The following is a 13,903-nucleotide window of genomic DNA, read 5'->3' as shown; positions in this document are numbered from 1 at the left end:
AAAACTGGTTCTCCTGGTGTGTGCTCAGACCTACTTTTGTAATGCTGAAAGGGAGATTTCTCTCCCTGCTGTACTCTCATTGAAACCTGAGCTTGGCCTCCAGACAGTTTCCTGAGTTAGAACAGAAATGGCGAACTGAAAAGGGTGCTCTGTTTCTCTCTTTCTTGTCTCTCCTTTTAGCATTTTTCACTTGCTAAAATTGCTTATCCACCGCCGCCGCCACCATCACAATAATGGCAGAAGAGTAATTGTGACGCAAAGGAGCCCTCTTGTTTTGTGTCCACTCATCTTCTCTTGTGTATCTACTGGGCTTACACACCCTGCAAAGTGGCCTGTCTGGACGCTCCCGGAACACCTCTCTGAGTGGAGATTCTGCGTTACCCTCTTCAGCTATCTTAAAATCCTGAATCTGGCTTCCCCCTTCTGCTCTCCCTGTATTAAAAGAAAAGGGATGAGTTGCTTCTGTCCCTCAGTTGGGTTTGAGGGGTGGAGTTAGTGACTTCAGTGTCCCTTTCACACTTAGGACTTTGAAATACCTGAAGGTCAAGTGCTTATTCCAGTAACAGTTGAAGGGTGGGGTGCTAAGGAAGAAGAGAGAAACCATGCTTTTGTCCCCAAAGCTGGTCAACTGTTGAAATGTGATTGCATCACAATCATTCATGCACAGATTTAATCTCAACTTCCTGCAATTTGAAGCACTATCTTCATGACCATGGACTACAGTTCCTCAAAGAAAGAGTTTAAAGAAGGGAGGAGGTGGAAACCACTGAGCAACTGCAGTGGGTAGATACGGAGAGAGAAATCTTGAGGATCGGCACAGAAAGCTGGATGTGCCAGGGCTCTGTTTTTAGGGCAGCAGCTAGGATTGGCCACCTCTTGCTACTGCCGAGCCTGCGGATGCTGTCTTGAGCAGAAGACTTGAGTCCCGCTGAGCGTTTCCCAGGTGGTGAGTGCCTCCATTTCCTTGAGGCTCCACTCTCAGCAAGAGGCTGCCTCTTGACCATTCGAAGAATGGCCGCAAGGCCAGCCCTGCCCAGGAACGCTTCTGCCCCCAGAGGAAAACACTGGTGCACGGGTTGGCCTTCACAGGAACGTGTACCCTGATTGTGTAGAGAGAGGGCTTGTGTGGATGCAAACATGCATACGAGTGCGTACATGAAGGCATTCCTCTACAGACCTGATAAAAGTATGGATGTCCTGAGAGGGCCACGCATTGGAGCAAAGTGGGTGGGCAGAGCTGAGCTCAAAAGCTGTCGGGGGAGATGCCCCACGTTTTCCCAAATGCTGAATAAGGCTCAGATTCATCCCTCAGTCACTTTGTTTCCATGCTTAAAAAAAATGAACCAGTATTAAAATTGTTACTTCTTGTTTTAGTATGTGCTCTTTGCTTTATATTACCTTTTACATTGATCTGCATAATATTCCATTTAGTAACTTATTCCCATCAGTTTAATTTCGTGTTTTAAAAAGCTGTGTTGAAGAACAGATAGACCATGGTTCTGTGGGCTTGCATGACTGGACATTGTATCTGAAGGGTTGAAGAATTGCCTTATGTCTGGATTGTCAAGGAAAACAGAAGCTCCTTCAGAGCACTGTTTGAGACTGTATTAAATGGCCACTGCGTCAAGGTTACTTGCCCTCCTTTCTTACCAAATCATAACTGTGCATCAAAAGCATAGATGCATCATCAGCCTTATTTTACAGATGTGTTGAAGATGCAGTCAGATTCCATTCTTACAATGAATTATTTGAAATATTTAAATAAACAGAACTGCTTCCAATGGAAGAGAATCTCTGTAGCTCAGGGTTGAATTGTGGAGTCCTTGGGGCTCTCTGAGCTTGGGTGTTTGCTTGCAGACGTTTCGTTACCTGGCTAGGTAGCACCTTCCATGCTAGTGAATGTGGGGTTTGCTCCCTGCTTATATACAGTAGCTTGCCCTGCCAGTGTTGATGGGGGTGTGGTTTTATCCTTGGTAGTTCCTTGATTAGGGTATTGTTTTCTGCTTGATTGTTTGTCTGGTGTTAATCCCTGCTCATCTGGGTGTAGGGTGCTGGAGGGGACGTGTTCTGGTCTCTTTGTTTCCTTCTTAGCTTTTTTATTGTCTCTTGAACAGTGTATAATACACATTGACTCCAATTGCCTCTTATGGCTTTGGACAATTAAGGGTTTCATGTAATGCTTAAAAAGTTCACAAAATATAAAACACAGTACAAACAATTTAAAACAATTTAACAGTAAGAAGGATGGAGAAAAGAGAAAAATTGTGAACAAATACCATTCGTTAAACTGCAGAGTTGCAAGGAATCACAAGGGTCATCTAGTTCAACTCTCTGCAGTGGGCCAGAAAACCAGTTAAGCCACCCTTGAGAGGCCGCCATCTGGCCTCTTCTCCATAAAGGGAGAACCCTCTATAGGTTCCTTCCTCTTGGAAAGGCCTGAGCAAAGAGCGTGTGGATTTCAGTGACAGCATCCCAGAGCGAGGCATTATTCCAAAGAGAGTCTTCTCAGAAGCACTTATGCGCATTCTTCCCAAATGATGCTTTAGATCAGCCTCCAGCCTGCCAAGATGGGTGGTCCAGTACATCTAGAAAGTTGAAGGGGAAGAACTTGATCTGATTTAGTATCTTTAACATGATTGGGCTGCCCTACTTACATGGAATTAAGCCTCGTGGAACTTAATGGAGTTTAACTGTCAGTGCAAAGGACTGCATGCTTAAAAAACAAAACAGCAGCATTAACATTTTTGAATGCGTCCAGGCACCACGTTTTGCCACAATAATTATTATAATGGAATGAAAATGTTTGGCTAGGGAAAACATTAGCACGTGGAATAAGCGATGCGATATGACAATGGATCCAAGACTGACCTTATTTTAAAATTTAATATCTGGGGAAGATTGTGTAGAGACTATGGAAGATGACCTTGACGGAGATGTGCAGAAATGGTTACCTCGGCAAAAGAGGCTGGAACATTTTTCAGTCTAGAACAACAAGGTAACATCTGGAAGTGGCTCAAGCAGAAGGAGGAGGAGGTCCGGCACAATCAGACTCTCGGTAGCCTTCCTGGGGAGTGGATTTCCATGCTGACTAATGGGGCTGACAGACTGGAAGCTGAAGTATGGATTTAAAGTGACAAGTTGGTTGCCAGCCATTTGCCACATTTATTCTCCAGGACACCTCTCCGCCCCAGGCACTTTCTAAGGCCCCAGAGTGAGCCTGGTGGACCCTTGGAGGCCAACACTTCACTCTGAAAGGGTCCTAGATCCTCAGTGGAAACGAGGCAGGATCCAATCCCCAAGGATGTTGTTGTTGTTGCTGAGGAAGGGTGCTTGAGGATGGCAGCCCAGGAAAGTTCAAATATCTCGGAGGAGGAGGAGGCAAAGGAGGGAGGGAGGCTAAAGTGGGAAAGGCAACAGATCAATAAGGAGGGGTTGAGGAGATTAGGATGAGGTCTAGAGTTCAGGTTCGTGTGTTTCTATGGGGGGATGGGGATATTAAAAAGATTTGGTCTGCAAAAGGTCAGATGGCTCTACATGATAACAAGGATTGGATCGTCCTCCGTAATTTTTGCTGCCATCTCATGTTCATTTGGATATCTGCAGCTCAGGTTGGTAGTCTGAGGATTAACTTGAAGATGATGACAGAAAGCAAATCACAAGATGGATTTTGTCTTGTAGTCTTGATTTTTCATGAGAGAGAATTGTCTATTTGGGAGTGCTAATCCTATTTCTACGTTGCAATTAGGTTTGGGGCAAGTTACTTAGTTATTAGCCTTCACAGAAGATGAATTTCTGTTGGACTGGGTAACTGGGGGTCCAAATTTGTAGGTAGGTATTTGGGAATTAGACCTGATATATGCCATAATTTAATGACCCTGAGAAGTTCCTTCTCCTTTTGCTTCAGCGGATTGCCTTTCTTTGAACTGGGTTTCTGTAGCAGAAGAAATACATTGTGTGTGTGTGTGTGTGTGTGTGTACTTTGTAAAAAAAGGACAGCAAATAGAAAGCTGCTGATTCCTGGCTGCTACAAAGGCTAATAATTTTTCAAGGGTCACAGATCATCAAACAAAAGTTGTACCTTGCTTGTGAATGACGATCTTGGTGTCCAGGGTGCCAGAAGAACATAAGGAAAGATGAATGAAGTATTGTTCTGGATTCAAGGTTCATCTTGGTAGACCCTTCAGATGTGACTCTTGGCCCAGACAGCTATGAAATCTAGTTCTTCCAGTGTTTGGGGCCAAAAGATCAGTTGGTCTCTACACAATTCGGCCCAACACAACAGAGATTAGTTTGTTTGGTGGAGCAAGTTAACTTCCTCTTTAAAATTGCAGGGAATTCCTTATCTTTTGGAAGGCTGGCATTTCCTCAGTCAAATGTTATCATCCAGAGACGGGAATTAATGTATTGCTCTTGATGGATGTATCCTGTACAAAATACATTAGCCTTTAACAAAATATTAAGGCAGCAAGTTAGAAGTGAGTCACAGCGGCTATTTGAGAAGAGAACATGTTTATCCTCTAGCTCTTTTTGTGAGTCAGGCAAGAACCAATAATATTCTTCTTTTATAACCTATTTAGTTAAGTAATTACTCTCGGCAGTCTCCATCAGAGGTGATGCTATTACTATGTGTTATGATTAATAACACTGGCTTGGAACGATGCTGGTACTGTCCGCAACCTGCTTGTTTCACACGCAGAAGCTGTCCTTTCATGACACTGGCCCTGTTCACACAGCACACTTGCCCGTGGGGTCAACCTAGTGCCAGTAGTGGATCCTTCTAGGGCCCCTGCGCCCAAGGGCTGAGAGGCAGCAGGGGGTGGTTCTTCCTGAACCAATATCACCAGCACGGCAGCAGCCCTGCAGCCTGATGGCCCAGAGCAGTGTTTCTTAACCCTGACAATGTTAAGATGTGTGGACTTCAAGTCCCAGAACTCCCCAGCCAGCCATGCTGGCTGGGGAGTTCTGGGACTTGAAGTCCACACATCTTAACGTTGCCAAGGTTGAGGAACCCTGGCCCAGAGGGAGATGGACAAGCTTTTCCTTTGGGAAGAGGATGTTGAAAAGATGGGGAACAGGAAGGAGAGCCAATGAAGGCAGCTCTGCTCCACCACCAGAGCTTTTAAGCCACTAGAGGATCTTTCCCTCCACTCAGCCTGCAGCTTGCAGGAGTCTCCAGGGGTGTGACGGATTCCTTCAAGTTTCACTGACTCACTCTGAACAGGCCGAAAGTGATTCCAGCTGTGTTATCTGCAACTACAGCAGGCGCGGGACCAGCCAGAGCAAGGTGGAGAAACATCTGGCAACACCTTATGTGTTTGCACTAGTTCCCACCTTCCCTTCCTGGCAAAAGACAGAACATCCCCAAGGCGAGTGAGGAAACTCAGAAGATGGAGGAGATGCCAGCGTGAGATAACAGCCCCTTCTGTCTGGCTGAGCGCGGTGGCTTTTCTCATCCGATGGAGCGGGTGACTCCAGAGGGTGCCATGTTCCCTGTGCTGCCTTCAGCCCTCCTTCTACGCTGCGTGCATGGAGCACATGAAGGAGACATTGTGGGCTGCAGGGCCGTGCGTGATCTGTAGTTCACCCCCTGTGAGCACAGCCAGGGACGGTGCCCCACTTTCCCCAGGCGGGGCATTGTGAGAGATGTTGAGACCACAAGACGGGCCATCAGCCTGCCCTTCCTTCATCTTTTCAATCGTGGGATAAAGGCATTAACTGTTTGTTTGTTTTTAAGAAGCCGCTTATCCCAGCAGTCCTTTGGGGAAGAATTGTCTCCCCCCGCCCCCGCCCGCCGGCCAGTATAATCCATGCTCCAAAGGAAGGTGAGCAAATGCTGTTTTCTGGCTGGAAGAACCAGTTCCTCCAGGTTCCCTTGCCACTTTGAAATCTTCCTCTTCGTCGAAGGGTGCCAAGTCTGGACTGCCGGGCTCCAACAGACCACAAGATGCCAGCACAGAGTCACAGAGGGCCTGCCCTCCGCCCCACCCCACCCCCACCGCCTGGCCCTTTGCAGCCCGGGCCTGCCAGCCCTCCTCCATCTCTGTCGGCCTGCCCAGAGACGAGGGAGCGCAAGAATGTTCCGGAGCTTCTGGCCACGGACCAGGAGGCGAGCAACGCCCGGCTGCTGCCGCCCCACCCATCGCCAAGCCGAAGGGGCAGGCCTCTGCCTGCTGCTCTCTGGCCCCAGCGTTGCCCGAAGGCACGGCTGCTGAGGCACCCCGCCAAGGCCAGGCTCTGGCAATAACAAAGCCATCGGCCGGGGAGTTTGTTTGATTTTCTCCTTTGAACGGGACCTTCCTGTTTGGGCAACGTTTGCCCGTCACTGCAGAAAAGAAAGACAACTCTGCAGCTCTCCGGTGAAGTGGAAGTGGCATCTTGTCACTCACCCCCGCCAGGTTTTCCTCCCTCCTAAATTACAGAAAAAAGCTTCCTTTTCTGGAGCAAAATTCCGCTCAGGTTAAGAGTTCAAAATATGGCTGTTGATTTTATGAAAGTGCAAAGAATGGGTGCAAAAATCAACAAGCGAAAAGGTCGCTAGGAGGGATCAACAGTGAAGCCGCTTGCCCGGCCTTCCTTCTTGTGCCTCGCCCTCGCCCGGCGTTGCGTGTGTCTCCAGCCACGAGGAGGGCCCTCCGATCAGGACGGTAAACCCCAGGAGGGTCCCCGGGGGCAAGAGCGGGACGGCGAGGACCCCAGCCCCTTGCTGCTCTCCAGCGGCCGGCCGTCTGGGAGCTTCGGCCCTGATGGAGGAGGGGGAGGGGGAGGCTGGGCACGCGCAGGAGGCACCCAACGCAGCCGTCCCGTTCATTTGAACAGGCTACACTCTGAGGCTATTTTAAAATCCAAGATGATAGAACTTTCTTACTGCTAGCCCTCCCTTTGCTTCCCTACCCTCACAGTAGCCGGTAGGAACTTTGCCGCTGCTCGTGTCACTCTAGGACTTTGATCCCAGAGAAGATATTTCACATAAAGTGTTTTGAATGTCCAGGAAAAGATGTTAAAATAGGATTAATCAGGTTGTTATGCAAACTAAGATCAAAGAGCTGCAATAGAGGAGTACAGGTAGTCCTCGCTTAACGACCACTCACTCACCCACCATTCAAAGTTACAACGGGATTGAACGAGAGGGACTTGCAACAGGTCCTCACAGTTGCCGCCGTCCCAGCATCCTCACAGTCATGTGATCGCAATTCGGACACTTGGCGACCGGCGTGCATTTACAACAGTCGCAGCTTCCCACAGTCATGTGATCGCCATTTGTGAGCTTCACTGCCAGCTTCTGACAAGCAAAATCCACGGGGAAGCCAACAGGAGGCCACAAATGGCGACCACGTGATGTTGTGCTTGACGGCCGCCTGGCTTGGTGGCAGAGTTGCTTGTCCCAATTACTGTCATTAAGCGAGGACTACGTTCCACTGGCTTTATATCCTGGTTATTACAGGGACACATTCTTTTGGAGAGGCCAATTCCCTTACATCTTTCCTGTAACATCTGGGAGGGGAAGACATTTAGCCCAGCCCTGCCAAAAGCCCATCTGTATTTAAATACAGAAAGAGTTTTCATGTAAGGCATAAAGTAAAATGCTTCCTCATGCCTTTTTCCAAAATATTCTGGGGAGCAGGATACTTTAGCTGTTGCTTGCGGATCCTGGTAGACGGTGTTTAAGAGCCTCTGTTCAATTTGGGTGTTTGCCGAAGAAAAATCTAAACCCGAAAGCCTTCTCCAGTCAAAGCCTTTCGGTTGTATCTTGGGCCAAAAGAAGTCAAGATTGCTTCAAGTGCACTGCCATGGTTCCCATCTTGACTTTTTTGACCCACCCCGCAGACACCCTGCAAACTGGAGAGACACCCCCACTACCTCCTGACCACCCTTGATGGCTGGCTCCTTCCTTTACTCCCAAGGAGCTGCTGGTGCCCTGGGCTTGGGCGCTGAGGGAGGGGCGCCTTCTGTTTGCCTGCCCCCCCCCCGGAGTTCTCCCAGAGAGGCTCATCCGATCTCGTTTTGTCCCCCCCAGGCAAAGCCAGTTTCATTTCCTGCAACTGACTGCTTTGCATTTTATGTTCCAAGTTTTTTTGTTTTGTTGAAAAAGAGCAGTTTTTGTTATTTTATCCTCCTAGTTTATTGTTATGTCAGACTGCTGGAAATGTGTTTCTGTAAATTATTCTGAAAAGTGGAACAGAAATCATTCTCGGAGGAAACCCGTTGTAAGAAAAAGCCATCTGAGACTGGAGCAGCAGAAAAGAGCTGGAAGTCCGGGGCTCCCTGCCGGTGTCTCATCAGCTCCCTGCTTTTTACGAAAACTTCCCCAGAGCTCCAGCAAGAGGCTTTTCCCTAACGGAGCCTCCAGAAAGTCTTGGGAGTTTCCTTTTCAGCTGAGATGATTCACTGAGCTAATAATGGCCTGGCAAGAAGAAAACGGTGGGGTTGATTCACCCAGCAAACATCTTCTCCCTGCCCACACACAGCCAGAGGGGCCCCACCTTTGTGTATCGCCAGGGCTTTGATTTATTTACCATGTTTCTGGGGAAATTAATTGCAAGGCTTGCAGTGTGAGGCAAGAAGGAATGCGCAAGGCTTATGCAAGCTTTAAAAAAAGGACCAGAAAGCGCAAAGTTCTGGTGGTATAGAGACACCATTAGAATCTAGGAAAGAACCCTCGAATTACCGTTTCCAAATCAAGCAGGGAAGTTACAAGGTGAAGGCGGGCAGATTAATGCTTCTCCTCGCTCACAAAGAGCAGCAACTGAACTCGTTTTGATTGCAAGAAGCGCCGAGTAAACAAAGAGGTCCCAGCAGGTCGGATCCCTCTTTCTGCGGGTTGCATTTCACCGTGTGGATCATACCGTAGCTTGAAAATCAAGAAAAGCCTCGCTCAGAGTGCCCCAAACTGGTCAGATGAGTGAAAAAGCATGCTCAGACGCCCACCAAAGGCCCCCTGGAAAGATTAGCTGCCTCTGGAGCAGTTGTCCGCAGGTCGGCAGCACGGCGTGGCTGATGTGTCCATGCTCTGCATGGGAGAGTTGTCAGAAAGAACCCTTTTCTTTGGCCTCTTCACAGAAGTCATTGTCTGCGGCACGGCAACAAAAGCCTTGATAAGCCTGGCATGTTCTGGAACAGAGTGCTTTGGACCGGTGACGCAAAAACTGAATGGTTTGGCCACAACCCCAGAAGATACATTCAGAGGAAAGAGGGTGAAGCATTTGAAGAAAAGAACACCTTGGCATTCATTAAACACGGGGGGCGGGGGGGGGTGGCACCATGGGGTACGTGGTGGTGTGGCAGCCAGTGGCACAGGAAATACTATGTATCAGCGTATGCCAGAAATCAGCGTCCCAGAGTCACTGGAGAAAAGCGCTGAGAAGAGACCGGATATTTCAGCAAGGATCTGTAAGCAACTGTGCATACGTAGCCAGTGGGGGTCCAAATCTGCGGAAAGATGTTGTGCTTAACTTTGTACCAGGTACAGGTGTCAGCTTAGGTTCACTTAAGGATTCGTGGAAATGTACAATTTGACCAGGGATGCTTAAACTTTTGCAAGAAATTGTATTGCCTTCTCCTCTCCCCATTTTTTTCTTTCTTAATCTGGTGGACTTCTTTGCAAAACTCAGAGAAGTACTAATGTCAAAAGATTATTTAAGGTTCAGATTTAAGGAGAAGGTTTAAGGTTAAGATTTAAGGAGAATGGGTTCAAAAATGCAAAGAGAAACAATTTCTCCCCCATCTCTGGTTGCCCTGGGATCTGACTCTTTCATTTTGGCTTTTCCAGTTGCAGCGCCCTTCCTTGACAGTAAAATAGAAATGTGGCTCTGTGGTCGTTGCACATCCCTCTCGCTAGTCCTCCCCACGGCCATCCACGGCCCTCATCCATGTGCCAAAAATGTGCACCCCCCTATCTCCTGTTGGTCTTCTAAGTTGCACATATTAAGGACATGAACAGCTTTGGCCCCAGGCTGTTCTCTTGATCCTCTAAATCCGCCCCCCACCAGCTGTCCTGCTGACCGATGCTGCTGGGTCCCCTAACCAGATGATAACCTTTCATTTGAGGCTTAGGAGGGGAAAGGGAGCAAAGTGCCCAGCAGCCTCCAAACATCTGATGAACATCAGGGAAATCTGGCTACAGGGCTAAGAATGACCATCTTTTCTCTGCCTTTTAATTTCCAGATGGCATCTTCTCCCGGTTCCTCCACTTACTCGAGTTCCTCTGCCGACTGGCACCAAGTGGATGCCAAGGAGATACAGAACACTCAATGGGCATCAGGGAATGGGTGGGATTCTGTCCAGAACTGCATTCAGATTCGATTCCATCATCCTTGGCTTCACTGTGTGGTTCCTCATGGAAGCTATTGTGGTGGCAGGAGGGCTGCCTTGCATGTTACATGCTTGTAACCGGTGCCAGATTCTTCCTAAAATCCCCTCTAAAAAGAATTCAGTTGCTTCTAATCTTAAAGCACAAACTCTGGAGTAACCTGATCAGCTGGGAATTTGGGATACATGTCAGAATGCCATCTCCTTTCTGAAAGACCCGCAGTGGTCTAGTTCAGATCGCTTGACCATCAAAGAAGAATTCCAGTCAAGGCATGCATTCATGCCCATTGAATGGCTTCCTTGTTGATTTATTTTCAGTAAGTCAGGAATCCAGGCGTTGCTTTCCCCATCCCACGCTGGAAAAAAAACTTGGCCTGTTTTGGGTATTTGGTTATTAGGCATGCAAAACAGATTCTTGGTCTTGATAAACTGGACACTGGTAACTGCAACTTGATATATCTGTTTCCCTCCTCGCATTTTTTTTCTCCAAATTTCGGAACTGAAAAGCAAGATTACACGCTCTCAGCCACTGACCACATGCTAAAGTAGGAGACGGGACAGAGTTCAAGACCCTTAGATTTTTGCAGAGTGACTTAGCTTTCCCTCCTCAGCTGCAAGAATGGGCCAGGTAGCTCGAGAAGCCCATATAAATCGTTGTTTGCATTGTGCTCAAAATTGGAAAGAATGCAGAGAAGAATGACAAAGATGGTGGGGCAATTGAAGGCTAAATCCTGTGAAGAATGGCTAAGCCCCAGGAACGGGGTACGTTTAGCTTAAACAAAAAAGGATAAGGGTATAGTAATCTTCCATGACAGCAGTCTTCCAATACTTGAAGGACTGTCTCAGGGAAGAGGGCGTATGTCTATTCTCCAAAGCTCCCGAGGGTAGGTCAACGATCAGTGGGTGAAAGCTTTGCAAAGGGAGATCCAAACATGAAATAAGGAGGAAATTCCTGGCTGTCAGAGCTGTTCAACAATGGCACAGTTTGCCTCCTGGAGTCCTTAAGTACTCCGTCCATGGAGGTTTTCAAACAGATTGGACAGTGTGGGAGGGTCTGAGGGTTTCTGCCACGGGCAGGAGGTTAGACTGGGAGACTCTGATTCTATGAAAAGTTGCCCTCAGCAATTATATATCAAACCTGTATAACAATTGGGAAAAATAATTTATTCAGTTCCACATTCTGCCAATTGATTGTGCCGTGTGTGCCTCCTTCTCGTCCTCCTCCTCGTCCTCGACCTCGACCTCCTTTTTAAAGCCAGTGGATTAGGAAGATGCCTGTTTGAGCTCCTTCCGAATGCTATCCAGATTTTCTGGACTTTAAACCATACTTCAGCCCCTTTTACTTAGGCAACAGCACCTGCGAATCTTGATCAAGGTCATCTTTGTCACAGGCGCTCCCAGGTTCGGCTTATGGCCACTCACTCGCACGCTCACGGCCTGCTGAGGCACGCGGATCTTGCCAGCCCCCTTGCTTTCTACCTGGATTTTCCAGAGAGGGGAGGCTGGAGCAGACCAGACACGCAGCCCTGGTCAACAGCCGGGAAGTAATTAGGGGCACACACAAATCAGTTCCAACTGAACATGGAGGCACACGTTCAAGCTCTTTGGAGTACACGGAGACTCAGTGAATTTAAAGTCACAGTAAAACTTTACTGGTTACCATGTACATTTGCTCTTTCTCACACGTGTGTACACACACTCACCCCCACTTACCCACATCCTTCTCAACTAAGCTGCCAGGAAGCCACCAAGTCTGGATCCAAAAATGACTCAAGGAGTGGGCGGGCTTCAGGACCCCTTTTTATCTCAGAAGCTCTTGCTTTGTTGATTAGCTGGGATTGGGTTTTTTTCCATGGGCTCAGGCCCGGCTTCCTTTGCCTGGTTCAGGTGCCATTTTTCCCCTTTTTTCCTTATTGACTTGTTTCCTTCTTATCTCCCTCCCCGAATGGATCTTTTAGACCAGATTCCTGGCTGCTTGTCCTCACTGACATGCCTGCTTCATCTTCAGTTCTGGCAGCTTCAGTCTAGTCTCATCAAGGTCATCTTCCTTACTTTCTAAAGTTACTTAGTGCTTAGAACCAAACCCATGTTCTGTGTACTTGTCAGCACTAGGCAGCAAAGTCCATGAAATGTTTTGGAGCACCTCAGCTTCATGGGTTGGCATGGAAGGGGCAAGGGGAACAATTGACCACCTGACTCATTGCAGACACAATGCAAATTCTGGCATATTAAATAATTTGGATCATATAAAGGACATCATGACACACTTGATGTCTTTGTGGTTTCTACCAGATGCCCTTGTTGCATGAAATGAAATCCTGAGAAAGTTTATGTGCAGTGTTTATGTGCATGCTTATAGTTTGGAGGAAGAGGAGAAGAAATGGAAGAGGGAGGGAGAGAATGTTTAAGAAAGAATGAAATGCTATTTTTGTTGAACATGGCCAAATGTAAAACCACCACGAAGTCAGACATGGACATTTTCTGTGAGACAAAATCAATTTTCCAGCTGTTCTACCTTAGGTAGTATCTAAAGCGATGCTCCATTCCTGTTCTTCTTGTGGAGTCCTTGGGGTCCTCTGAGCTTGGTTCTTTTCTTGCAAACGTTTCATTACCCGGCTAGGTAACATCTTCAGCCGGGTAATGAAACGTTTGCAAGAAAAGAACCAAGCTCAGAGGACCCCAAGGACTCCACAGTCGAACCCTGAGCTACACATATTCACCTCTATTGTTCTTCTTGTATCCTTTCTCCTCCCAATTTTGTCTCCTTTTCCTGTAGCGTATGTTGAAAACTCAAAGTGGAACTTGTATCAGAAATTTGCACCTTTTCTGAATGAACTTTGTGAGAATTTCACTGACATTGCCTTGCCTTATTTGAACACTTTCAGTGAGCAAGAATATAAACCTAGGATTATTGGGACCCATAGGGTGGTTTATCAGAATTGTTCTTCTAGTCAATTGCTGTCAACAAGAGAACTGGTTGAGCTCATTCACTGAGTGTCATCTCAAAAGGGAAGAGATTCTGGGGTAAAAGTAGATAGCTACGCAAGGAATATGTCCCCGTTTTTTTTCTTTATGCCACAATTATTGTTGTTTGTGTTGGTCCTTCAGAGACACTAAATACTGCAGTTCCATTAGGCAGAGTTGCCTCTGCTTTTGCAAAAGAGAACATCAAAGAATCGCAGAACTTCTGAGAGTTTGGTCAAGCTGCTGTAGAAACAAAAAACTCAGGTTCCCCATTTCCAAGATACAAGATGCCTCTAGGATGCCGAACATAGGCCTCAGTTTGAATTGCCCAAGGAATTTTATATACATTTATAGGATGTTATAGAAAGATTGTATTTAAACTATTGTTTACTGCAGCACTAGCTTGCACGGCTGCACTTTTCTCCAAGGTATGAGAAAAATAACTTCAAGAACTCTCAGCCATGGCCACGCAGGTGGGAAACTGGGAAATGACGTTCAAACATCAGGAAATTGCCAAAGTAAGGAAAGACCGCTGTAGAGACATAAGCAGCTCTTTCCGGAGATGGATCTTAACGAGTTCCTTGAGAAGCGCCACTTGGAAGCAACATATTCAGCGGACTTGAGAAGGAGGAGA

The sequence above is a fragment of the Python bivittatus genome, unplaced genomic scaffold, assembly GCF_059951505.1.
Source record: "Python bivittatus isolate LINGU-HERP-01145 unplaced genomic scaffold, Pbiv_v1 ctg000010_np1212, whole genome shotgun sequence".
Taxonomy (NCBI): domain Eukaryota; kingdom Metazoa; phylum Chordata; class Lepidosauria; order Squamata; family Pythonidae; genus Python; species Python bivittatus.
The sequence above is the reverse complement of the archived record's forward strand: the minus strand, read 5'-3'. Positions refer to the sequence as shown.